The following is a 27,446-nucleotide window of genomic DNA, read 5'->3' as shown; positions in this document are numbered from 1 at the left end:
CCATGAAAGTCATTAGCACACACTCTAGCTGTGGTATGTCTCCAAGATTGCATGAAGATTTCTCTCAGGAAAGATCATGTGATGTTGACTCTTTGGCCCCTTGAGTAAACGGAGTCATGTTTCCTTGCAGGCAGGGTTTTCTTATGGATTGGCACACTTAAAACTTCAGAAATGTCGAATCCTTCAACTGCAGATGACAAGCTTAGGTACAGATATTTTGTGACTCAGAAAGGGTCAATGTGTGATCAAATTGTAGCAGGGATGACCTGAAACTTAAATTCATTAATAGTTACTCAAAACCAAAGGTTTACTGATGACTGTTGAGAGAGAGAGAGAGAGAGAGAGAGAGAGAGAGAGAGCTTATGATGAAAATGTGAAGATACTAGAGTCTTTATTTCGAAAATCCATCTATACATCGAGTAGATTTTGTATCTTTCACTTAAATGTTATCTTATCAGTATTGGCTTTAAGCCTGACCACCTTAGGACATCTGTAACCTATTAGAATCAATGATGAGAAATCAGGCAGGTTTGTTCCACTCCCATCAACCCTAGCTGAGGTTAGTGTTGATAACACAACATCACAGTATCTCTCAGGTCACCAGCCCAGAAAAGACTTGTTGACTCTGTTGTCTTCAATTTCTCCTAGGAACCCCCAGAGTTAACAGGTCTTCTCTTCAGATATATTGCTTTCAATTTCTCCATGAGCACCCGAGTGCTGGTCTCCTGGTAACAGTGCACAGCTTGCTTTTGAGACATGTCTTTTCCACACATCTACTGTGGTCATGTTTAACCCTTCTCACACCTGCATTTTCCCTGATGCAATGCATCTTTTGGAACTACTGAGCAGCTCCAATGGGGGCTGGTCAGCGACTGTTCTGCCTGTTGTGGCCTGTCCTGATTTCCATGTTGTGTTAGGTGTCCTAAGTCCCAGCTCAACATGCTGCTGAAGTCAAGAACAATTTTTTACCAAAAGTCATGGTGCATTGTTTCATGGGCAGTAATGTACATGTATTTGATATGGTATAGTGATCTCAGTGAGAGTGCCAACTTGGTCTTTCCAGGGCCATCTCTTCCAGATTTTTATTAATATGTTTCTGGAACATATTATGGAACATATCTGGGGTAGGAAAGCTAGAGGATGACATACAACCTTCTTTACCCATGAAAACCTCTACTCACATTACTACCATGTAAAATATGTGTGCACGTGTGTGTGTGTGCGCGCACGCGCACGCACATGCACGTGGCTACATGGTGCATAGAGCACAAGAGATCAAATCCCAAAGTTTAATATATTTATTTCTATAATAATGAAGGAATGAATTTAACTTAAAGGTATTTCTAGTCTCTACCATGCTTCAAAACATGAAGTTTTAGTAATGCAATTACTTTCTCTGTATTTGCAGTTATTACTAAAACTTGTGGTCAATATATTAATATGTATACTGTGATGTCTAGTAAAATGTAGCTACTGTGTCCTTTATATTTATAAATAAATGTTATAAATAAATAACATTTATTTCCATCATATTGTAAATATGGAAATGAATGCTAACATTGAGTCACGAAGTAACAGCAATCAAGGTGGAATGGGGAGGAGTTGACCAATACAATACAATTATGGAGGATTTCTACCGAAGAGGTAGAATTGTTGTACATAGCTTCGAGGGTATAAGTAATAAGAGACTACAGTAAAATGTCAGAAAGGGATAAAATTGCAGTATTTGTTAGATGTCTTTTATGTATAGATTACTTAACTGTAAATTTCCATTATTTAAATTTTAATAAAAGGTTAAATAAGTACTCAAAAAATTTTGAAAATTTAACAATCAACTCTTGTAGGCCAGCATACTGTCCTTCCTAGTTCTAGCAACCCTCTGGGTGTATTCTAATGAGGCAGGGCTGGTCCTTGTTCTCTGAACAATCCGTGCTGTCATTACATGTTGTCATGAAGGCATATGTGAAATAGTAATGTTTAGTATAACGCCTAGTACCATGGTGCTATATGTGGAGTAAATGCAAGAGACAGATGCACTTGGTAAAATGTTTACACATTTGGTATTCTAAGCAACCAATTTTTCACTCTAATAATTCTGAGATTGTGTGCACAGATTTTATACTGTTCAGGGTAGACCTGATCCTACCCTTAGAAAGGGAAAGGGGGAGAGGGCACAAATGACATCATTTCTCTTATGCCCCTCACGTGGTCCTCATTAAGTTGACTGCACAGACTATAAAGAGGGATTTTTAAAAGCCTGGAAAAGTTGAAGGCAGACAATCTCTTGTTCAGAGGATGAAATGGGGGTAAACCATAACATATGTGCCAAATAATATAGTCTTTGTTTATGTAATAATTTATTCTCCTCCATGATTTTCCTTTCCTCAGAACAGACATAACTTAAGGTCACCACTCAGTATCACTGGAAGCTGGAGAGTAAACAGGACCGATGTGATGATTTATTTGGCAGGGGAATGGCTGAGCCCGCTGCACAGTGGCAGCCTCCTCAGTTAGATTACGGTGACGGCTTTGGTCAGACAGGTCTCATGCTTTATGAGGCTGATAGTGTTCTGAATTTAAACCATCCGGCTTGCATCTGGGAAAGCCTGGGTCAGGAAAGGTAAAAAGGTCACTTTTTGTCATAGTGGTTCTCAGAGCCAAAAATGGTATCTTTCCTGAGGGGCTGGCTGGAAAACATTCAGCTTTTTGTTGTAACAGAGGTCTTGCCTAATTGAAAATCTTGGAGATAAAAAGATCTTTCAACAAGATACTTAAACTCATTGACAGATATTTTCCTACTAATTATCAGGACTAGTGGCTAAATATAATGTGCTGCTGTGAATAGAATGAATCTTTACTTTAAAACTCATGGGATCTTTCTCCCTAAAGTCTCCGTGATATTTTCAAACTAAGTAAGGAATTGCCGACCTCCAGTGAACTTCGTGAAATATAGAAGTGGAGAAGTCAATTTTCAAACTTATTTTTACGGAACTCCAGAATTAACTGAACATTTAAAAATTTAATGATAACTAACTTAAAGGTAATGAGTTTATTGCCATATTAGTAATGTTTCTATAACTGTGATAAAATGCCATGTAGAAGGCATAGAAGGAAGGAATTTATTTTGGGGGGAGTGGCGCTGGGCTGGTGGTTCCATAGAAGGGTGTATAATCATCCCTACAGGAAGATATGGCAGCAAGCAGGTATAGTTGCAGGAGCAACAAGCTCGAATCTCACATTTTTAAAAATTTACTTATTTGTTCCCTTTACAACCCAATATCAGCCCTTCCTCTCCCCCTTGTAGCCCCTCATGGAAGCCCTCTCCCCATTCCCCTTCCCATTCTCTTTTCAGAAGGGGAAGCCCCACCTCTGAGTGTCAACACCCCTTCCAAACACACACACACACACAGATACACACACACACAGATACACACACACACACACACACACACACACACACATATAGATCAAGTCTCTGCAGGATAAGCACATCCTTCCCCACTGAGGCCAGATAAGGCTGTCCATTTAAAGACACAGGATCCATAGGCAGGCTGGCAAGCAGGCAGGCAGGAAGGCAGGAAGGCAGGCTGGCAGGCTGGCAGGCAGGCAGACAGGTAACAAGCTCACAGACAGCCCTTGCTTCAGTTATTTGGGGGAACTGCATGAAGACCAAGTTGCTCATCTGCTCTGCAGGGGGTCTATGTCCAGTCTGTGCTAGTTCTTTGGTTGGTAATTCAGTCTCTGGGAACCCCAAAGGTCCGGGTTAGTCTGTTGGCCTTCTGGTGGAGTCCCTGTCCTTTTTGGGCCCCTCAATCTTTCTCCCAACTCTTCTGTAAGAGTTGGGAGAAACTCTTCCCAAGCTCCAACTCATGTTTGGGTGTGAGTCTCTGCATCTCTTTTGATTGGCTCCTGAGTGGAGTCTCTCAGAGGACAATTGTGCAAAGTTCTGACCCGCAACACAAGGGAGGGTATTTGAATCTTTCTCAGAAGGGGAAACAAACTAGATATCAGAGACTGGATGGAAGGAGGGAAGTGGTGGAAAAGTAGATGGAGAGGGGAGATCAAATAGGGAGAACAGGGGAAAGAAAAGGGAGACCTGCTGGGGGTAGGCAATGTCTAGGACACATCAGAGACCTGGGATGAGGAGAGGCCAATGTTCATTGCAGCACTATTCACAATGGTGAGTTATGGAACCCATCTGAGCATCCAACAATACAGAAATAAATAAAGAAATGTGACTTTTATATACAACAGAGTTTGTTTCAAACATAAAGAATGACATTATTCCATTAGTGGGAAAATAAATGCAAAATTGGGAATAACCATATTTAGGAATTTAAGTCAATCCAGAAAGACAAATATCACATTTTATTAATTTGTGGGTCTTAAAATTTATAGATATATAAAACAATATGTGCATACAAATGTCTTAAATGTAAAAGCAGGTTTATCTAGAAGAAGAAAGGGCCCTTGTGGGAGCAATGTAGGCAGGGGAATAGAGTATATGAAAGAATATGTTAAAAATTTATTATATACCTATACAAAATGGCCTCATGTAACTGTAGAATAATTGTTTTAGATATAAAAATAAAATAAAAATAGATTGCTAGGCTCTGGATTAAAATGTGGTATGTATGTAAAACTACTTGGCAATAAAAATGAATACATTATTGACATATTCAATAACTCCAAAAAAAATCTAGGGAATTATTCTGGGAAACATCATTTTCCCCAAAGCTTGCATAACATAGATTTCATCTGTGGCTCATTCTAAACATGGCAGGGTTACAGAACTGGAGAAAATATTAGTAGTTGACAAGGTCTGGAAACTGGATTAAGAGGTAATGTGAGGTAATGTAAGATTGTCGATAAACAGATAAGGCAGGGACTCCTGTGTGGTGGAACATTCTGAAGTGTGGCCATTTCTCTAACAGTCTCCTGGCATTAGATAATAGATCTGTAAGGTCATCAGCACTAACTGGACAAGCCATAAACTAGGTCTCCCTGTACAATTTTAATGCATATGAATACGCTAAACACACACACACACACTCACACACACATGCTCATTGATCTCCTAGCCTGTACATTGTAGAGTAATGCTTAAATACTAAACTACATCCATCATCTTAATATTATAATTAAAGGAATAAAAATCCTTAAAGTTTATGAGGAAGTTGAGCTGTGCAACTTTGAAAATGGTGTAAGTAGCCTTAAGGAACAACCCAACAAGGATCTTAGGAAACTAGTAGCAGTTTTACACATTGTACATGGTTGAGAAACGTATGACTTCTTTGATAGCTATGGTACCTAGCTAGAAAAAGGCCTGCAGCTTGCTTGTGGAATTGAGCATTGTCAGAGTGGCAGCTTTGGGAGTGACTGCTTAGTAGAAGGACTGTCTGAAATGGTTTGAAAAGTTTAAAAACTGGATATGGATTCTGTGGCTATCAACACAGACAGTTGATAGTATCCGGGGGCAGTTTGACAACAGAGGTATTCCCTGTATTTCTTACGTGTAGGCTCACTCATCTCATTGTTGGGATATATAGTTTTGTATGTCTATAATTTTTTCTCATAAAAAAAATCACAGATATAAAATGCACATATTCTCAAATTCTTTCCAACTACATAAATAGCCTTAAAACTAATTTTGCTTCTCCCAAGACAGGCAGTAAAGCAGAACTGACTGCTTGTTCATTATCCACAAATGGCAGAATCCTGAGACAGTTATTGGACAGGGAGAAATTCCCCTTACTAAGAGGTAACTGGTCACTAAATGTTTCAGAGATTTTCAGCTTTAGTGATCCTACACAACTATCTATGCCAAAAAAAAATATGGTAAAACTTGGACAATATTTGTTCATCTTTTTCCCCAGGGGAAAAATATGCTAAAATTTAAAATAAGCAAGTTTCTAGACTTTGAAAGAGAATATTATGGTGACATAACATATAGATTAAAAGAAAATAAACATAGAATGACTGCAATTTTAAGAAAGGGAGTACAAAAAATTAAAGGGTAACTCTGTCAGATAAAGGAGAAAAAAAGAAAGAGTACAGAATGTCTGTATTTATGTTGTTTTATTTTGTTGGTTATCTTACCTACATTTAATTTATACATATGTCCTGTGTGCATTAGCATGTATTTATATGTATGAGTGTAGATATTTATGTGCCATGGAGGTCAGAGGACAACCTCCAGTTTCGGTCCTTACCTTCCAATCTTTCGCAGACACGTCTTATATTGACTGGTGCATATACATAGTTGGTCCATGAACCTCCACACAGTTTCCTGTCTCCTTTCATTTTCTCAAAAATGCCACAGGAATCATTGATGAATGTACAACTGCATCTGGCTTTTTTATGGATTCTAGGGATCTGAACCTGTTTGCATGAAAAATGCTTTAACTATTTAGCTGTTTCCATAGCCCGGCTATCTTGAATGTTAATTTAACAAACAACGAAGGGATAAATTACTTTTTGGTGGAAAATAAAAATTGCACATACAGTGCCTTTTCTATGAAATGAAAATGAATTGTGTGTAGTTTGTTGTTGAGTGTATATTATTCCTATTCTGTGTAAACGGAAACACAAACACATGATTAGAGGCACCATTGATGTCCCAGTATATTTGTTCTGTGATGAACTGATTCATTAAGATAAAAATGTTGTGGTAATAAAATTATGGCCCTATGCTTAATTCCCATGGTTAAGTTCCTGGTTCATGTAGATGGTGTTTCTAAGCAGACTTCATCTTACAAAACACAGTTGTCACCAAAGACACTTATAAAATTCTATATTATTTTTGAATCTGTTGTCACATGAAAGCTCTACTGATTATTGATTAATAGTCCAACGGAATTTAACTGAAATAGCCAGCTGTCAGGCTGTTTAGCAGATCTTGCTCCAATCTAATAGACTTGAACAAAAGTCTTTGAGCTCAGACACTGAATTACCCCATGATTCACAAATCACAGGGATAAGAAGCATCAGAGAGTTTTCTTTTTCCCTACTGCAATGTATTAACATGCAGAGAATGAGGGTGAGGTGTCATTTCGGTGGAACACTTGAGCATGATGTTTCATGCCTTAGAAAAGGTACAGTGTTCCCTATAAGAAAGAGGATGGCAGCATCAGTAGGTAACAGAGAGGGTGATCCAAACTCCAGGAGAAGAATGGCAGCATGGGCTATACTTACATTCTCCTGAAAAGCCCACGTCCAAATAACGAAGCAAAAAGATATTCCATTTCCAATACAAGAAGGAAATGACCACAACCTCAAACCACAAATTATAGAACAAACCTTCCAAAAACTGAAAAATCAGTACCATTGCGAGTAAAAGAAAGCCAAACACTCACATTAGCCTCATCAGATCCTGAGCATAATAAAATTTCCTTAAAATCTAGCATTACAGTCTTGAAAGACCCCCCTAAATAATGCTTTAGCTAAAGAGGCGTGTCCTTTAGATTATACAAACCAATAAATAAGAGTTGTAATGAAAGCAGAAAAATCAAGGTGGTCAGAACTTATAACCTGGCCTTCTGACCTAGGTAAGGTCAGAAATGATTGGGCCTACAGTAGCCTTTACAATGAGACACCTGAATGAAGGCCAAGCTCAGACTGAAGCAAACATTAATTAAATAAGAGGGAGAAATAGATAGTAAGCTACCCAAGATAACTAATACAACTATAGTGTGTTCTGCTCTATTCAAAAAAATAAAACAACCTGCTTCTTACTAGGATCAGAGTTCTTGAATGATTGTTTAGTAGAAAAGAGGGAAAAGGGCTCCATTTTCATATAGCTTGTTTTTGGGGTTCAGATGCATTTGTGTAAATATATGAATACTCTTATTTACATTATAAGCATGCATCAGGAAAAAGCATGGATTATATTTGTGAAAATCAAATCAAATCAAAGCAGAAAGTGAACTTAAGAGAATCAAGAATATAATTTGTACTCTTATAAAAAATTACAAATTTCGTATTAATAAATTGAGGCTATATGACTTCTGGAGGAATAAAAACCTTTTGTAACACTTACGTAGCCCAAAGATTGTTAGCCCCAGAACATAGAATATGAATTTTTAAAAATTATATGTGTGAGTGGTCCTGCATCCGTGTGGTCATGCATGCCACAGTGTCCATTTGGAAGTCAGAGGATGACTTGTAAGAGTCATTCTGGCTTAACCTAATGAATTTTTACATCCACATGCACTGTAAATCTACACCTTAAAGCCCATGTAAGTAGGAATATATAGTAAGAATAATAGAAGACAGAAAAGCATGCATGTGCTTTTCTGAAAAGAAAGATAATTTCCTTGCTTTATAATGGAGACATAAGTAATTCTCAAGAGTCTGTAATTTCAGGCTCGCCTTCATATGAATTCAGACCTGTGAGCTTGGATTACCGATGCAGCTCAAGAACCCGTGGCAAAATAGTAGATGAAATTAAATTAAAGTAGTCTTAAATTGCTAATTCTCCACAGTCCATGAAAGAAACAAATGTAATATTACTCTGGGGAAATATCTCTTCAGTTGAAGATCATCATGATAGCCACAGATTCAGACCCAAATAGGAGCACCCAGCCAAAATTATAGAATAACAAGTAAGCAAGCTTGGGAGGTCAGTAAAAACAATAAGCTGAAGAATTGAGTTTCTAAGACATCTATACTTTAAACATCATGCAAGACCCATAAATTGATTACCTTAAAATTTATGAAATAAAATTAAGATGAAACTCAAGAGAAACAGAGAGAACTGGAGGGTGAATATTAAAATCCATTTGGTGCATATATTAAATTTTCAAGGAATTGATAAAAATATGTTGACAAAATGATAATAAGACTTTAAGAATGGAACTGACAGGTCAGAAAAAGGGACTTGTGGAGATGAGAAAAATTTATAGATGAACTTGCAAATTAATTTAATGGAACAAAAAATTATATAAATTTGTAGACAGTTCTGAGAAAGTGTGCATGCTATATGTCTAAAGAAGAAAAGTGAGCGAAACCATTAGCTTAAAATGGGAGACTATGAGGAAGGATAAATATGTCAAACTGGAGTTTCAAAAAGAGAAGAAGCAGCAGCAGGTCCTGGTTTAGAGATAAGCCGTTAACATGGTTTTCAGTCACTGTACAGATACTAAGAGTAAAAGCAGCCAACCAGTTCCTACAGTGAAGGAACCATTGATAGCATTTTTATTTATTCTTTGATGTCTTCATATATTTATGCAATACCTCCTTGACCAATATCTCATGGGAAAGAATTCTATGTCTAATCATGAGATTTCCATTTACTAACCCATTCCTTTGTGAGCACTACTGTTCACATAGGCAGGCAACTTCTCTTCAAGCTAACTGCACTAATATATTATGTTTTTAACTAGCTTACAGGTTAGTAGATTTCTATAAGTCAAGAGAAATACATTTTAAAATAGGTACCTAGAGCCCTTTGTACTGGCTAGTTTTATGTCAACTTGACACAAGCTGGAGTTATCACAGAGAAAGGAGCTTCAGTTGGGGAAGTGCCCCCACAAGATCCAGCTGTAAGGCATTTTCTCAATTAGTGATCAAGGGGGAAAGGCTCCTTGTGGGTGGGACCATCTCTGGGCTGGTAGACTTGGGTTCTATAAGAGAGCAAGCTGAGCAAGCCATGGGAAGCAAGCCAGTGAAGAACATCCCTCCATGGCCTCTGCATCAGCTCTTGCTTCCTGACCTGCTTGAGTTCCAGTCCTGACTTCCTTGGTGATGAACAGCAGTATGGAAGTGTAAGCCAAATAGACCCTTTCCTCCCCAACTTGCTTCTTGGTCATGATGTTTGTGCAGGAATAGAAATGCTGACTAAGACATTCTTGATTTAAAATTCACAGCACTTAAGACTAATGAAGACATTTCAATATTCAGAGAATGAGCTAAGGACGAGCTATAATGGACAGATGGTTATCTTCAACCACAGGGGAAGTGAAAACAGTGAGCTAAAATCTTTACACTGCTGAGAGAAATTTATTTCCAACTTTTAATTTTTTCCTAAGAACAAATAAGATATTTCTAGACAAATAAAACTGAAAATAAAACTAATATTAAACAATAGGTACAGGAATGACTCATATTATTTAAAAAAAAGAAAAAAAAAGACAAAGAAGAAATTGAGCCCCAGTGGGAACCAAATTCACTAAGCAAACATGGGCAAAAGTTTGTCAACATGTTGCTAATGTTAAGATGTGACACACATAAACATTAAAAATATAATAGAGTCCACAAATAAAGTCTCAAGCCAAACAATTGAGAATGTGAATGATCATAGACACTCAAGAAATCATAAAATGTATGTTATAGTGTGATGTAAAGAATTGATTATATATAGTACATAAAGAATGTGAAAGTAAATATCTTTGACTCAGTTAAAAATAAGTGTAAAAGTTTTAAGGCATATCAAATACTGCATATGAAAACAACAATTGCAATATTACAAAACATCACAGAAAAAAAAAAAAAAAAAAAAAAAAAAAAAAAAACAAAAAAAAAAAACATCACAGAAAAGTGGGGGTGGGGAGAGTCATTGCAAAAGAGGACAAATTGAGAGCACAAAACAAATAGATAAGTAATAAGTTTAAACAGATCAAATGCTTTGGCTACAAGTTTATATGTCATATTTAAAACAACAATGATAAAAGTCCATGCCACTTCACAGGTAATACTGAAAGTTTCAAATAACAAATGCATTAAGATACATATCAAATTTGGAACACTTTAGAGTATGAATAATGGCAGTGTATATTGTTTGGAAATGAAAAAATAATATAAAATTACATTTCTGAAGTGATGGGAGGGTGGGTCATAAATTTGGCTTTGGGGGTCTTCAAATAGCCTAAGAACATTTTAAGGTTATAATGAATAAAATCTATATCAATAGTTTAATCTTGGAAACAAGGACTTTTTAACACATTGAAAGAAGCTAAATGGTACTGAAGGCTTCTATCTTGACCATACTATATAAGCCTATACTATATACTATCTATACTATCTATACTATCATCTATACTATCAATACTATCTGAACTATCTATACTATATGCTGTATGCTATACACTATATACTATATACTATATAGTGTATGGATTCAGAAGGCCAGTGTGGTGATTTGAATATGCTTGGCCTATGGGAAGTGGCACTATTAGGAAGTGCAGCCTTGTTGGAATAGGTGTGACCTTGTTGGAGGAAGTGTGTCTCTAAAAGGGTGGATTTTGAGACACCTCCTAGCTGCCTTCAGATGTAGATGTAGAACTCTCAGCTCCTTCTCTATCACCATGTCTGCTTACACACTGCCATGCTTCTTACCATAATAATAGACCTAACCTCTGAACTGTAAGCCAGCCACAAATAAATGTTGTCCTTCATAAGAGTTGCCTTGGTCATGGTGTCTCTTCATGGAAACCTAAACTAAGACAGCCAGTTATGGGCAATGGGTCTGGGATATGGGTATCCATCATTTTAGCAAAGCCCCAAAATGCTATGACTTGATTTCAGATGGAGCTCCAAAGACCTGAATGGATGCAAACAAAAGACAGCATTTAATTGGGGCTGGCTTACAGTTTCAGAGGTTCGGTCCATTATCATCATTGTGGGAAGCATGACAACATGCAGGCAGATATGATCTTGTAGGAACTGAGAGTTCTACATCTTGATCCCAAGCCAGGAGAAGATTGTTGTCATAGGCAGGCAGGTGGAGGTTCTCTTCAGCATGGTGGAGGTTGTGAATAGAACCTCAAAGTTGGCCCCCACAGTGAAGCACATTCTTTAACAAGGCCACACTTACTCCAATGAGGCCACACTTCCTAATAGTGTCACTACCCTTTGGCTAAGCATACTCAAACCACCACACAGCTCAAATACACCTGAGAATGCTGAATGCAATACTATAGCTGTGTGTAACTCAGATCCTTTGTAGGGTGTTAGCCAGGAGATAGTGAAAACTGCTGCTGAACTGCTGTGTCCCTAAGGAGTGAGTATGGGGCCTGTCTTGTGCTTAAGTCTCATATCAGATGTCTACATTATGATTCAAAACAGTAGCAAAATTATAGTTATTAAGTAGCAACAAAATAAGTTTATGTTGCGGGTCACCACCACATGAGAAACTGTATTAAAAGATCACAGGGTTAGAAACCGCTAGTCTATAGGAATGCTCATTTCAGTTGTCCTCTGCAAGCTTCCATTTGGGAAGAAGTTCATGGAAGAGAAAGTCAAGCAGAAGATGGCCCACGACGAACATCGTTTGTGTTCCTTTGAGGAAAGCAATATGTAAACATAAACAAAAATAGTTTTAGCAACTCTGATTAAAATATAGTCAGCAGACTGTTGTTCCCAGGAACCTAGAACAGAAGACTATCCTGCTCCTATTATAAAGATTAGATAAAATTAGTGGAGAAAACAGTGTATTTGTGTGTATGTGTTCACATATACACCTGTATAACCAATATTTTACATATAGCTGCATATATGTCAATATATACCATGTATGTACAATGTATAAAACACATACTATACAATAACATGTATGTCATATATGTATTAACATGCAATATTCTGGGACTTACATATTTTCATGTATATAAGCACAAGAAGCCTGAAAGCTAGAGAAAAGAAATCAGACCATTAAGTTCCCAGGAGCCCTGCTTTTTCTGTGTTCATTTTCTCTGGTAGGGTGCCCTTTCTGTTGTCCCAAATGTGGCTCTCCATCCAAAGTTTTCTTTCTCCTATTTATGTCCTAAGCTGTAACTATTTGTTGATCTCAGATTTTATTATCTTTCTTTGATCTCTTATATAGTTTACTTAGCATTTTCCTTTTCAAAGACCACACATGTTCCAACTTCTGAAGAGAATATAAAAATTACACAATGTGTGTATGGCTTTTTTTCTGTCATCAAAAAGCTTTTGTCTTTTTTTTAGAGGGGAGTGTGTGTGTGTGCAGAAGCGTGAGCCTGTGCACACACACGTGCAGGCATGTATATAGAGTCTGCGAGTAAGTGCTATGAATGTTTGATCTCTCTCGCTTTGCCATTTCAGATTCAGCTTCCTCCTGTGACAGTATGAGGAGGGTTAGCCTGGAATTCATATTACTCATGTTGTAATTCACTTTTGTTGCCTTAAAATTCTTCTTAAAAATCTGTTGCATTCAGTCATGGACTTTATGGCAATCATCAATAAACAAAAACGTCAGTACCACTAATTATCAAGAAATGGCAATTTGAAATGTGTTGAATTTGACTACATATCTACCTAAGTTAATACATTAAAAATAACTGACTGTATCAAGAGCAGAGAAACCACTGGTGGGAAATCTAAACTACATGCTACTGGTGGGAATTCTAAATTGGTATAACGTTTAAAGTAACCAAAGTTAAATTAATATTTTATTTCATTCAAATCATGGTTTGGTGACCAATAATACAGAGACTAATGCTAGTGATGTCTTGAGTAGTAGTTTAATGGAGAGGGTGGACTCATAATATATCTTTTGATGCTTGCATATTATTATTCAATATCATGTGTATTATAAAAATATAACATTTAAAAACTAAATATCTACTCTGCTCAAATACTATGCTCTACAGAATTTTTATTTATCTTTTCTTCTTTCTTAACATATCACAGTGAAGGTGATGACAGCATAGAGCAGTAAATAAGTGGTTCAGTTGTACATTGATTCAAAAGAGTGATTTGCCAAAACCATTAGTATTTATCTAAGTGATACAGCTATGGAATTCTGGGAAACGGTTGGGCACAGTCCGCTACCAGTCTCTAATTTGTGTTCTTTGAATTGCCAATTAACTCTGATTGGCTATACCTCTTCCAGCATTTTTCTTTTTAAAATTTTGGAGGTTTGCTGTGAATAAAGTCAGCAGACAGAGAGCTGGAGAGAGGGGATTTTTCTTTGGCCATAACAGCACTTGGGTATGACAGTGGTAGGCCAGAATAGATCAAGGCAATGAGTAACATGACTGTCCTGGAGAGTGAAGCAGTCAGTTGTTAGTGCAGCATGAATTTCTTACAACAAATGTTCTAAATGAGTATGTCTACATTTAACAAATGATCCACAAGAAATGGCCTCCTGGGCAACCATCCTACTCTTGATCTTTACTCTGTTATCTACAAGCCCAGATTCCATAGCAGGGCTGGTGTGAGAGTGGATACTCCGTGGAGTATTCGGGAACTGGTATAGATATGATCTACAAGCATAGGTACAGTGAGGCCACAGGAGAAAAAGGTTGGATCTTGTCTGAAGGGTCTTTTAAAGGTTTCAAGGGAGATTGTCTTAAGTTGAATAAAGAGAATTGGTATTGGTTTTATAGGCATCATTAAATTCAACTCAGAAATTTATAAGCATCGCAAAAATAAAAATAAAAAAAACCTCAACTCTAGTATTTTTGACTCTTGAAGCAGATTAATAAAATGATGAGCACTATAAAATAAAGCTAGAGAAGCAAAACAGACATAGGCAATTTAGTGAGTTAATCTTCAGTTTTGAACGTGTCTTTTCTGTGTCCTTCTAGTTCTGAGTACACACTGAAACCTGGTAGTGTTAGAGGACCATGCTTACCCTGCCTCTTCCACAACTCTTCCTTTCAAAAACATAAGAAGGCCCAGTGTGCACACCTATGTGATCAAATTTCCAGGCTAAATATCTTATATAAAATCTTCTGAAAGCAATAGGATGCACCCACTTATAAGTTTAGAAATGGAAGCCAATTCTTAATTTGTTCCTCCTGCTTGCTGAAAATATAGTATTTCTCTTTTCAAGACTTTACTAGAAATCTGGTTTTCTTTCAGGAACACAGAGAAACAATTCTCAGTGATGCATTAGCATTGATGGTTGGAGTCAAGAGGTTGTGCAGTTAATAGGGGTTTCTGCTTTGGTTTTTTAAAAGATTTTAAAGTTACACAAAGATTTTAGATTTTAAAGAAGTTAATTCCAAAAAGAGAAGAAAAAAAAAACTACCTAATAATAAAAACCATGACAGCCAAGATGCGGGTGGTCCCTATGGTACCTGGTGATATGCTGTGCCCACACATGGCTGTTTGATGGCAGCTTGCGCCATAAGGATGAGTGTAAGTAGATCCCCTGACATTATTAGAGTTATGGCAGGAAGTCTATTGTCAAGGTTTCAATTGCAGCAAAAAAGAAAACTGAATTTAATTTATTTTTTTAACCATAAAAAGCAAAGCAAATAAATATCGTCCTGATGCCCAAGGAGAAGGGTGCACTTTCAAAAGAGACTGGGAACAATGGACTCAACGGGGCAAGAAGGAAAGGGCCATCTCAAAATTGAGTGGGAAAGGAGGAGAAGGTCGAGATGGTGGAAGGAAAAGACTTGAGGGGAGTGTGAAGTATACTGTATAAAATTCTCAAACAATTAATAAAAATATATAGAAAGCTAAAATCAAGAGAGACATGAAAGTGAATACAGATAGAGAGAAATAAGCAAAATACATGCAGGATGTGTCTAAGAGAGCTTTAAAGGAATCTACTTAGCGCTCAGAATAAGTTCAACCTCAAGGCATACAGAGAGCTTTCAAAGGAGGTAGCAGCAAAGAATCTTGGGAAGAGTTCTGAAACAAGTTTGAACATATGAGCAGGTAGCTGTGTGGCTTTGCAAAGCAACAGCATGGATTCCACAAACTGAGGTTGTTAGGACAATTGTTGTCTTCTCTTGATATTAAGTCACAGTTTCTTTTTTTTTTTACCTCATTAACATTTTGACAAATTGGGAAACAACTAATAACCAATGACAACCAGTCCTCTCTAGCCATGAGAGCTGATATAAGTTGTTACTGCCTCCAGATACATAAGAGATGATTAGCAACCACTAAGTGCTTTCAGTGCACGAACTTAGATTTGATCCAGATTTAAATTGTGTGTGTGTGTGTGTGTGTGTGTGTGTGTGTGTGTGTGTGTGTGTGTTTGTGCTTGCCCAGGTGCCTGATGATCACACTGACAGAGGCCAGAGGAGTAGAATGTCAGGTTCTTAGTCAGGGTCTAGACTCAAGTCTTATTTCTTTGATACAGTATCTTATTAAACATGGAGCTAGCTGGCAGCAGGCAAACCCCATTGATGTATTAGCTCTTCTGCTCCATGTATTTGGCTTATGGTATGTGCTGCCATGTGAGGTTTTTATATGAATAATTGTGATTGGAACAGTCCCTCATACTTGGTTAGCAAGTACTCTTACTACTACACCATCTCTTCAGTCTCCTTTTTTTGCCACATAAAGTAGCACGTACTCACAAAAGGATCAATACACTATAACCTAATGGGAATAAAGCTCTGTGAAGGTAAAGCATGTATAAATAAAAGCTTGCAGTTGTGAGTGATGGGTAGATCTAGGCATTCTTTCTGGGATAGACTATAAAACCTTGAATGTTCAAAACTGGGATGTGACTCCTTCATTAGTCTCTGTCCAAAGGTTCTGTATGTACTTTGAATCACATTAACAGCTAATCCTGAAAGTTAAAGTGGAAAATGATTATGAACACTGATTTTGAAATGAAGAATGCCATATGCTACATGCTATCTATAGCTTGGCTCTAGATAAATATCACAGGACTAATTATAGTAACCATGTTTACAACAGACTCCCTCAGAACTTTCCTGGAGTTTAAAGCTTATACTTCGAAACCAACATCTCCCTGTCCAAGTCTGTTATCTATCACCCGACCATTTATTTCTGTGAGTTTAATATTTCTACATGATATCATACAGTTATGAGTTTTCTATGCCCAGATTTCTCATCTAACTTTCTGCCTCCCAGCTTTATCCCTGTAATGGAAGGGTAAGGCTACAACATAGTTGAATAATATTTTACTGTGTATGCATACCACATTTTCTTTTAATGCTCATCTATTGGTAGACCTTTAGGTTGTTTCTATGTTTTGGATACAGTAAGCAATTTCAAAGGGAATGTAGGGGTGGAAACAGATTCCACTTTTATTATATATTTCCTACTAGCAGAACTGCTGGATCATGTGTTGCTCCTGCTTTACATAGTGGTTGCACCAGTCTGCTTCCCTCCCAACACTGTCCAGGTGAATTGATACACAGCACAATGACATGAAAGAGGGCATTATTTTTTAAAAATTTGATAAAATGACAGATTTTAATTGTTTCACACCTCTTGCTATATACATATGTGTATAAACACACATAAAACATGGATACTGATGGATGAGCTGGTTAATTTCGCTACAGGATATATATGTATATGTATACATACATACATATATATATATATATATACACATATATATACATATATATACATATATATTTATTTGGCTGTATATCTTGAACACATATAATTTTACTTATAAATTAAGTATTTTAAAAATATTCTAATTATTTTAAACAATTGACAAATTGGACTTAATCAAAATTAAAAACATACTATAAAGGACATTACCAAAAACAGCAAGACTACTCTGGGGTAAAGTATGTATTAATAATCACTCTGTCAAAGGAATTCTATTTAGAATATAAAAGGACTTTTAAATGGTTATTATCTAAAGACAACCACTAATGTTTAATTGCACAAAGACTCGGAGTAGATATTTCTTCAAATAAGATTTAACAGTTAATTAGCACATGAAGAGATGCTCAACACCATCAGGTATTAGGAAATCACGTGACAGCATTTCACACTCAGCAAAGTGAAAGAAGAAACAGCCAAGAATATGTGTTGTTAAGGACGTTGAGAAAAGAAATTGACATCCACTGCTGTGGAAAAGTTGGGCAATGACTTAAAAATGCTGTATGGAGAGTATCCCAGAAATTCCAGTCTGAAACATCTTACCAAGAGAAATGAAGATAAGTTATTCTAGTTTAAATGTAAATTGTCTCCCTTGGGTCATGCTGTGAGTACTAGTTCTTTGCAAGTGGCAGTGTTTGGGAGGCATAGAGCCTGTAAGAGTTAGGTACTGGGTGATAGTGTGGGTCACTCACGGTAGGCTTTGGGGGGGTTTATCAGTCTTTTGGTAGTGCCTTTTCTGTGCTTCTAGGTGGACAGAACATAGGTCAGCCACTATGGTCATGAACTCTGTCATTTCTTACCACCTGTTATGTGCTTCATCTGATTCAGTAAGCCAAAATAAACATTTCTTCCATTGCATGTTCTATCACATGCTTTGTTTCAGCAGGATGAAAACAATACACACATCTACATGACAACCTGTATTTTACATATTTATAGCAGCATTATTGATAATAGTTAAAAAGTAGAACCAACCTAAAAGTCCATTTGAAAAGTGAAAAAAAAATTAAAGTCTTTGGACAATAAAATACGGTTTATTAATTAAAATGAAATATAAGGTTGGGGATCAATCAAATAAAGTATGGATATATGCTATCAAATATAAAAAATTCAGAATAGTGTATATTATGTAAGAAATCAGTCACGTCTTGAACATGGGCTGAACAACATTATTTCAGATACATATAACAAAGCTAAATGATGTAGAGTGTTTAGTGAGATGAAAGGAAGGGGAGTGTACCTGTGTTGGGGGCAGGGTGGCATCTGCCGGAGCATCCCAGATTTCCTTTCCTTTCAGGTGACACAAACATTCTCAAGTCAGATCATGATGGTTGTTTCTCAATATACTAGAAGCCATTAATTATATACCTTAGGAAAATGAATTGAAAGTCAACAGTGAACAGTAAAACAGGGGTCCAGGACCACGTGTCAATGGTACTAAGGTCTAACAAATTAACTCTTCATTTGCAGGTCAGACTACGTACCTCCCAGAGCTGGAAATATTATAAGGCTGCTGAACATGGATTTTATAGAGCTTATTATAGAGTCTCTCGTAACTGGTAGGCTGGTAGGAATGCTTTATGAAACACAAGGTAAAATCCTGATGAGTTTGGCAGTTTCATAACTGGACAAATATGCTAAGCTGGTAAGTAAATACTGTGGATATTGGAATTCTGCACTGTGAGATAAAACATTAGATATTAACTCTTGTAGGAACTGGCATTTCTCAGTGATTTGAAACACGATAGATCTTGGAAACGAATTACTTATAGACTAGCAGAAACAAACTGTTAAATGTTGCCGACAAAAACTCCCAGTGTATTTATTCATTACTATTCATCTGGATACATGCAGTAAAAGAATCGAAGTGGAATAAAAGCCACAACATTTTTCTTGGGATCAAAAGTTTGCAGCTCACCAGGCATTCTGATGTTTCAAATAACTTTAAAAACAACTAAAAGTTAGATTGAAATTGACTCTTGAATATCTAGTTCTGCTATTTCTCTAGAAGTTTCCCAAATTGTAGCTTAGCACTCTGTAACTGAAGCCACTGGAAGACATAGAAGTAGAGAGGAACTTGTTAGTCTTGGCCTAGTGTGGGCCCTGTGGTCTACAGCTGATTATTGTATAGAACTAAATGGGATTTTGTTTCCAGGCAGAATTTATTCCTCAGCAAAGGAAGGTTAAGAGCCTGGGGAAATGTCTCCATCCTAAAAGAACCCAGCCAATCAGCCTGCTTTCCTTCCAACTCTTTTAAAGTAGGGTTCATATTTCCAAGCATCCTGTACTCCTCTGTATTATACCAAGGAAAGTATGCCTTTGCAACTTACAACCTGGAGCTCTTTTAAAAATTTTATTAATTATTTAATTTATTTACATTTTAAGTGTTGTCCCATTACCGGTCTCCCCTCCACAAACCCCTGATCCCATTTCCCCTCTTCTTTGCCTCTAAGAGTGTGTTCCTCCTCTGCTCACTCACTCCCGCCTCACAACCGGGAGTTCTAATACATAGTCTGAATGAGCCATTATTATACTCTAAATCTTAGAGGCTTCTTCAAGCCCTGCTGTGCTCATTCATTCAGTGTGGAAAAGATGTTTCCTATTTTCAATTTTTCCCATTTCTTTATTTGTTGTTGTTGTGTTGTTAGGATATAACCTCCCCCAGGGGGTCTTTGAATGCAGTTGGAAGCTACTGTCTTGCCAAGACACAGGTTGCAAAACACTTCGGAGTGACCTCAGACACTATACAAACATGAATCACTGCAGCCCATGCTTTCAACACTTTGGCAAAGGTCTTTCATGCCATGTTGGCCCACTCGCCCATGAAATAAATACTCAACACATTTCTGCAGACCTTGTTCAGCCTCTTACTTTCACAAGCCATGCAAAGCCAAAAAGTGATGGCAGTTGCAGGATGAGTGTTGAAGGTTACGTATCCCATCTAAAGAAGATATACTTTATACGGGGCTTTAATCAATTAAGTATTTTAAAATATTGTAGTTTTCACCCAGAATTTTCCGATAGCATTTCTGGCTTTAATCATAAAAATGGAATGTTGTCCAAAAACCACATGATTGCCTCACTTTGGGCATGGGACTGCTTTGCCTTGAGTCTAGAGATTTCAATGACTCTAGCAATAATAACATATAGCCTGTACTGAGAGATGTGCCAAGCATTTGTGCCAAGCACACAGTGTGCGGTATTCTTATACCCTGTAACATTCCTCTAAGATATGTACGACCAATACTGTTTTCTGTACCAAAACAGGAACTGGCTAAACTCTGCCCCACACTTGTCTGACACAACTTGGCCCTCGTCTTTGCATTGTTAAATGAAGCCCCTTGTTGTCCTTTCAGGTTTGCAAAGCTCTGCTGTCACTTAAGGGGAATATGTTGGCATCCTTAACTTACTATGCAGCATATTAACAAGGGTAGCAAACAGGAGGTGAGGAAAACTATTTTAACTGTGTGACTATATGCCAGTTAAAACTGATGTTAATACTCTCAAACTGTACAACCCATGGAACAATTAATTGATTCAATAATCCCTTGTCTTCCCAACCTCCACCCTCAACCCTCCTTACCCTTCTGTGCTACCCCTCCTGACTGTGTAGTGTTTTCTTTTTATACTTCCACTGCACTCAAAATTTCCACCACACTCAGAATTTTCACCAAAAATGACACAATCACTCCAGTGACTCCTCCTTTTAAAAAAAACAAATGGGGGGAGTTGTAGGATGGTGAGCTGTGAAAGGTATTCTAGTCTCTGGTCAAGCACAGACTTGAAACCCCAGTTACCCTGAAGGGATGGTAGGCATTTTACCATGCTCCTGGGCCCCTGGGACCTGTCACATTGCTACAGCCCCCCATATATCCCCATAGAGAGGTCTGTGGCCATCAGTCACATAGGGCAACAACCCAAGCCCCTCCATAGGTAGAGGATGTGCCTCAAGACAGATCTCCGTTTTAATGAGGTTCCTAAAGGCCTGGAGGCTTAGCCAATAAACCCCTCTTCCCAGAAACTCCTCTCTACAGAAGTATTTAACCTCAGGCTCACCCCTGAGAAGTGGGATACAGTTTTGCTCATCCCCACTCTCCGCCATGACAATAAATGCCTTAAAACCATGGACTGTCTTTTTTCATTGGGATCCACTGTGGACAGCAATGGAACAGGCCTTCACCTAAAGAGCCGACCACCTAATCTCCTGCAGAAGGCCTCTCAACACTCCCAGTCACAGCTTCCACCAAGACAAGCCACCCGATGAACAAGCCAAGGACTCTCTCTCCTCCTCGCAGGACCCAGCCAGAGCTCTCCTCGGCCCTGGTCTAGATCCAGCCCATGGGCCCCCACACCATTCTCAGCTCTTCCATGACATCCAGAAATACCTGGGTGCCCAAAATCTTGAGAACCAGATGGTACTGGCCTCCTCGAAGGCTCAGGGACCCCCAAGCCAGCTCCATCAGTCCCCAGGACATCAGACTGTGCTCCCCACCCCCGGAATGGTGTCCAGTGGCTTCCCATCACCTGACACCTGCCTGGCACCAGCGTGGGGTAAGCACACTCAAAACTTCCTGCATCCCACCTCCCCAAGTGACCTGAGTCTTGTGGTGGACTGGATTGTGGGACACTCCCATCAAGCCCTACAAACTTTTATGCTCTTATTTTATAAGAAGCTATACTTATATAGCTTCATCCATAGCAAATATTATTTTCTTAGTTTGAAATCTACACAGTTGTTCTACTTATATTTCTTAGGCTCTATGTTCTGGTTTTAAAATTTGATTCATTAAAATATCTTCCTGTGTATTATAGACACTAGACTTCTTTTCTCTCCGTTACCCACCCATTTATCTGTTTTCACATTTACTCACATACTGAAGAGTCTTGATGACTGAACACCTACTCACACTTTTAGTCAAGGAAACATGAAGCTGGCACCAACTTAAACATTAAAAAATTCCCATGCATTTTTCTCTCTACTCTGTTTATTAAGGGGGGAAAAAAAAGAACTGCAGGTATTGCTTTTGACTTACTCATTAGTACTTTTGAGATGTAATTGATTATGTAGCCTGACTTACACTCATGAGCCCAATTGATCCCCATGTTTGGACTCCCTATAAGGCTGAAACCAGTGGCTGTTTGTGATTTCTTACAGCTTTTAAGTAAATACTAAACACACACACACACACACAAATTTACCTGAGAGAGGTAAAGGCAAAGAGACAGACACGGAAAGGGAGGGGGAGGGAGGAAGGAGGGGGAGGGAGAGAGGAGGGGCAGGGAGAGGAAGGAGGAGAAGGGGAGAGAGGGAGGAGGAGAAGGGGAGAGAGGGAGGAGGAGAAGGGGAGAGAGGGAGAGAGAGAGAGGGGAGGTGGAGAAGGAGAGAGGGGAGGAGGAGAGGGGGGGAGAGAGGAGGAGGAGGAGAAGGGGGGAGGGGAGAGAGAGAGATTGTTAAAATTCCAGTAGCACATTCCGGGGGTACAAAGCATATCTAAAAGACTCTTGTGTGTTTTATGTGTGAGACGATGATGAGATTTGAACCAGTATGAAAGGATAGAAGAGGATAGGTGATGCAGGAGCCTTTATGCAATAATACCTATTGAACTTGACAGCTGACTGAATATAAGTATGAAGAAGATGAAACTCTCTCAAACTGATACTTCAAAATAAGAAAACTGGTTTGGAGGGCAAGGAGACATTTATAGATTCATTTTCATTTTCATTTTTATTTACAGACTCCCTCCCCTTCCCGCTTCTCTCTTGCTTCTTCCTTCCCTGCCCTTCCTTCTCCTCCCTATCCTATACTTCTGAAGATGGAATCCAGGGTCTCACATGAACCAAACACTCACTGTCCTACAGCTCATGAATCCTCACAGACTTTCTTGTTGGCTTGTTTACTTCTTTATTATTTAGTGAGTATGGTATAATTGCTGACTTTTGGCAATCAACATGAGTAAATTCATTTTTAGTGAATGACTAAAATTGATATAGTGTTTGAGGTGCTAATGGATCACTTAAACGTGTAAAGGAGACTGAAATAAATTATCAGGATATATTGAAATAGATTCTGTTTGTTAAATTTGTGTTAATTATAATGTTATTCTAGTTTGCTATATAAAGATACACAATATCCCAGAATCTTTGTGCTCTCATCATGGTTCTCTGGCTCCCATCTTTTCCTTATTTCTTTTCAAATCTGGCTGAATTAAAGAGCTAAGTTTATGATTATGAATAAAAACTGAATACAAGGAAAGAACCTAATGCTATCCATATGGCTCTCCATTTTAAAGAGTAACTTACCAAAAATAAGAAACTGAAGAGATTTTTTTATTTATATGTAAAACCAAAGTTAAACTATTATATTTATTTTCACCTGTGTTTATATCTTTGAAAGGTTTATAAATGCTAACCCTGAGTACGTATTGTACCCAGTGTTCCGGGACACGGAAGCCTATATTATCCTCACTTGAGATGAGGAAGCCAAAGCGGAAGCTTAGAGAGGTGAAGAAACATTTCTAGAAATGTAAAGCTATGAAGTGGCCAAGTTAGGATTTAGAGAGACTTTAAACTTTTCATCCCCCTACTTCACTAGCATGAAAAAAAGGAAGAATAATCAAATGTTGGATTTGGCAATGTCCTACGGTTTTTTTCATTTTGTTTTTTTGAGGATTTTACTTTAATCACTTGCAAGTGTCCAATACTTGTATTTGACTTTTAATTCAATAAACTGAAAATAAATAACTAGGGATTAGGCATTTGGGCATGTATTGCTAGTTCTACCATGTACATTTTTATATGAGCAGCTTCAAGTACATTCATTTTCATTTCCTTCCCATCTTACATTAAAGCTATAGGATAATCACATTAGTATTTCCACTTATTTCTTTAATGTATAAGCATTAAACACTTGGCTGTGTACATAGTATATGCATGTCAAGACTCTTCATGCACAGCACTGACACTCTGTGCTGCATTCCAACCTGCTGTGAGAGGAACTATCATTATGGTGCAGGGTATTCCTGGGCTGGTCCTCATATTGTAGAAACTCCATCTTCAAACTTAAATATTTCATCTGCCTAGTAGGCTATAATGGGGAAACTAAGTGATTTAGATCCTGAAGATGTTTTCTGTTTGTTTGTTGCAGAGATTTCTTAAATTTGTTCTTGTTATTATCTCTTTTGTTCTTGTGGTTCTCTTTTTAAGAGCTTGGGCCTCCTTCTGATTATCCCCGTCTTCCCTAGAATCTGTGCTCCTCCTGATCCAACAACTTCCAAGAGCTGGGATTATAGATGTTTGTCATCATGCATAAATATTATTCTTGGTCCCTGCCCCCATCCCTCTCCCCTTCACCTCTCATAAGGAGGAAGTCCCTCCCAGAGAACCAACCCACTTTGGCACCTCAAGTCACTGCAAGACTAGGTATATCTTTGCCCACTGAAGCCAGACAAGACAGCCCAGTTAGGGGAGCAGAATCCAGCTCAGGGTAGACAGGCAACAGAGTCAGAGTAAGCCCCTACTCCAGTTGCTGGAGAATCCCATGAAGACCAAGCTGCACATTTGCTACATATGTGCTGAGTGCCAGACCCTGTATGCTCTTTGGTTGGTGGTTCAGTCTCTTGGAGCCCCAATGGTTCAGGTTAGTTGACTCTGTTGGTCCTTGTGTGGAGTCTCCACTTCCCTTTGTGTCCCTCAATTCTTCTCCCAACTCTTCCAGGAGACTTCCTGATATCCGTCTAATGTTTAGCTATGGGTCTAACACTTGTTTTAGTCAGCTGCTGGGTGGAGCTTCTTGGAGGAGAGTTATGCTATTATTCTTAAACATAGTAAAATGTACATGGTGGAAAATGTAGAAGTCTTAAGCAAAGTTTCCTAACTTTTGACCCCATGGTGTCACTTTAGCAGTCTAGTGACACCTTGAGATGCCATCTTAGAAGATTGGTTTCAGTGTATAAAATAAAATGCATATTATGAAGAAGAAACAGCAACGCCCATTCTCCATTATTACTTTGTTAAATTAATAGGTAGTATATTTAAAATGTTTTAAACTTCATTTAAACATATTTAATAATAAAGTTAGATTTTTTTCCATTTTTTAAAATTTATTTACTTATATGCACATGTGTGTATGCATGTGCCTGGACTCACTCATGCCACACCACAGATGTGGTCAGAATATAAATGTTGGCATTTGCTCCTCTCCTTCCAGAATGTGTTTTCCACAGAATAATCTCTGGTCATCAGGTCTGTCAGCAAGAGCCTTTACCTGCTGAGCCATCTCTCCAGCCAGAGTTACATTTAAAGATACCGGGTGAAATTGAGAATATTTGGGAGGAAATCGTTTTTAACTCACTACTTTGGAAGAACTGACCACAACAATTAAAGACTATGTACCGCTGGGATGAAGCTTAGGCTTTTGGGACCACGCGAAGTAACCTCAACTTCAAGAGGCTAATGAATCTAGAATGCTCTGAGAGTTCTTATGTGAGAGAACTTTCAATTACACCATTTAGCAATCAAGTTAAAAAGATTATTTATATAAATGTTAGTTATATGTAAATGTTATATGGATGAAAGTATAATAAAATATATGATGCTGGAAATTATTTTTTGTAATTGTGATATTATGCATTATCTGTAATTTCCTATGGATGCTAAGCTCACATATACTAACATTTTTGCATATGTTCACGACTGAGGTAAGGCTTCCTTTGAAAGTATAAAAATAAAATTATTTAACAATTTTTCATGGATCACCTAAGTTAGAATCATAACTCTGCTCATAAATAAGGCTTTACCCTAATTATGGTCTAATGTTGTCATTTAAATTTTCTAAATAAACTTAAAATTTTTTATTTTGTAAAACAATAAAGCAGGAATATTCATTTTATGATTTTGATGTCATCAAATAAGGATATTATGCAAGGCTTTAGGGGGTTTAAATGTTGACTAATTTTATTCTTTCATTTGTTAAAGAAATAAAAGCATATTGGAATTAACACTCATTCACTGACAAATTCATCTGATTTTTCATTTTTCTTGATTTGTTTTCTTTGAGACATGAAGAGAAGATAGTGGAAGACAGACAATGAAGAAATGGGGACATGCCAAAGATCACAAGAGAAGATCTAAAGAAGAGCAACCAATGAAAGCTAACTCCTTTGTTTTATTTTTCATTGTCTAATTGAGATAAAATATTAATATGAAATGCACATGTTCAGTTTCGTTACCATTGTGTGGACTGATGGTTTTCTTGTGTTTGTATAGAGCTGGGTACATACTACCCTGACCAACCCGTAGTTTCTATGATGTTCTAGTCCACCATGTGACTCTTACTACCTCCATCAGCAACTACTATTCTGACCTCAATATCATGGACTGTATTTGTGCATTGTTGACATTTATGCAATAAGTAGTGGTGTGTATTTGTTGGCTTTTAGGGCTGGCTTTTGTTAACTGGAGAATGCCTATGCTACTTTTCCATATTCCTGACTGGTCTCAGTGGTCCACTGCTTCTGGTTGTGTATAGAAAGCCTCATTTACTTCTCTCTTTGATTCCATGTTGTTCAGAATCCTATTAATCCAACTAATCATTTGTACTGTGAAAGATGCTACAAATGTTATGACAGTTGCCCTCTTAAATAAAGTTCATAGTTTTCAAAATGCTAAATACTCTGTATTTCCAAATGCAAGAATAGTATGCTTTCATTTCTGTGTGCATCCTTTCTTTTTCCAGATCTGAGATACAGGAAAATGTAAATAATGCATTATGTGAAATGATATAATATGAAAGTGGGCTTGGCTTAAATTTTTTTCATTTCTGCCATCACCACTGAGCAATTGCCCAAAAGGCCAAATAAGTAATGATCATTCTTAGTTAAAGAAAAATCAATCCAGGTCTTACCTTTGCAGTCAAACAGCAGAAAGTCATTTGAGAATATCACGTGCCCCTCTCTGGGAACTCATGAGTGGAACCCTGGTTCCACTGTGTTATAGATTGTTCTGCTTGTAGAAGCGCCGAGAGGCTGGGATCTGTTTGCAATTACCAAATCAAAATGCAATTAACTAGTCACTGGGAACAAACAATGATGTCTTTAAATGCCCTTTGGAAATGTTAAGCTGGCACTAGGGATCCGGTTCCCATGGTTCGG

At 37.7% G+C, this 27,446-nt stretch overlaps 1 long non-coding RNA gene across 1 annotated transcript in view; it reads left to right on the top strand.

Annotated features, from left to right (window-relative positions):
* Positions 1-26,927, top strand: part of Gm35111 — an 82,416-nt gene extending 55,489 nt beyond the window's left edge. Inside the window, exons 3-4 of the long non-coding RNA XR_382721.2 lie at positions 18,769-18,943; positions 26,354-26,927. This is a non-coding gene — a long non-coding RNA (predicted gene, 35111). The remainder of the gene's footprint in view (positions 1-18,768; positions 18,944-26,353) is intronic.
* The last annotated feature ends 519 nt before the right edge of the window (positions 26,928-27,446 follow it).

Source organism: Mus musculus, chromosome 13 (assembly GCF_000001635.26).
Source record: "Mus musculus strain C57BL/6J chromosome 13, GRCm38.p6 C57BL/6J".
Lineage (NCBI taxonomy): Eukaryota > Metazoa > Chordata > Mammalia > Rodentia > Muridae > Mus > Mus musculus.
Note: the sequence above shows the minus strand (reverse complement) of the source record. Positions and strands in the feature narration are given on the sequence as shown.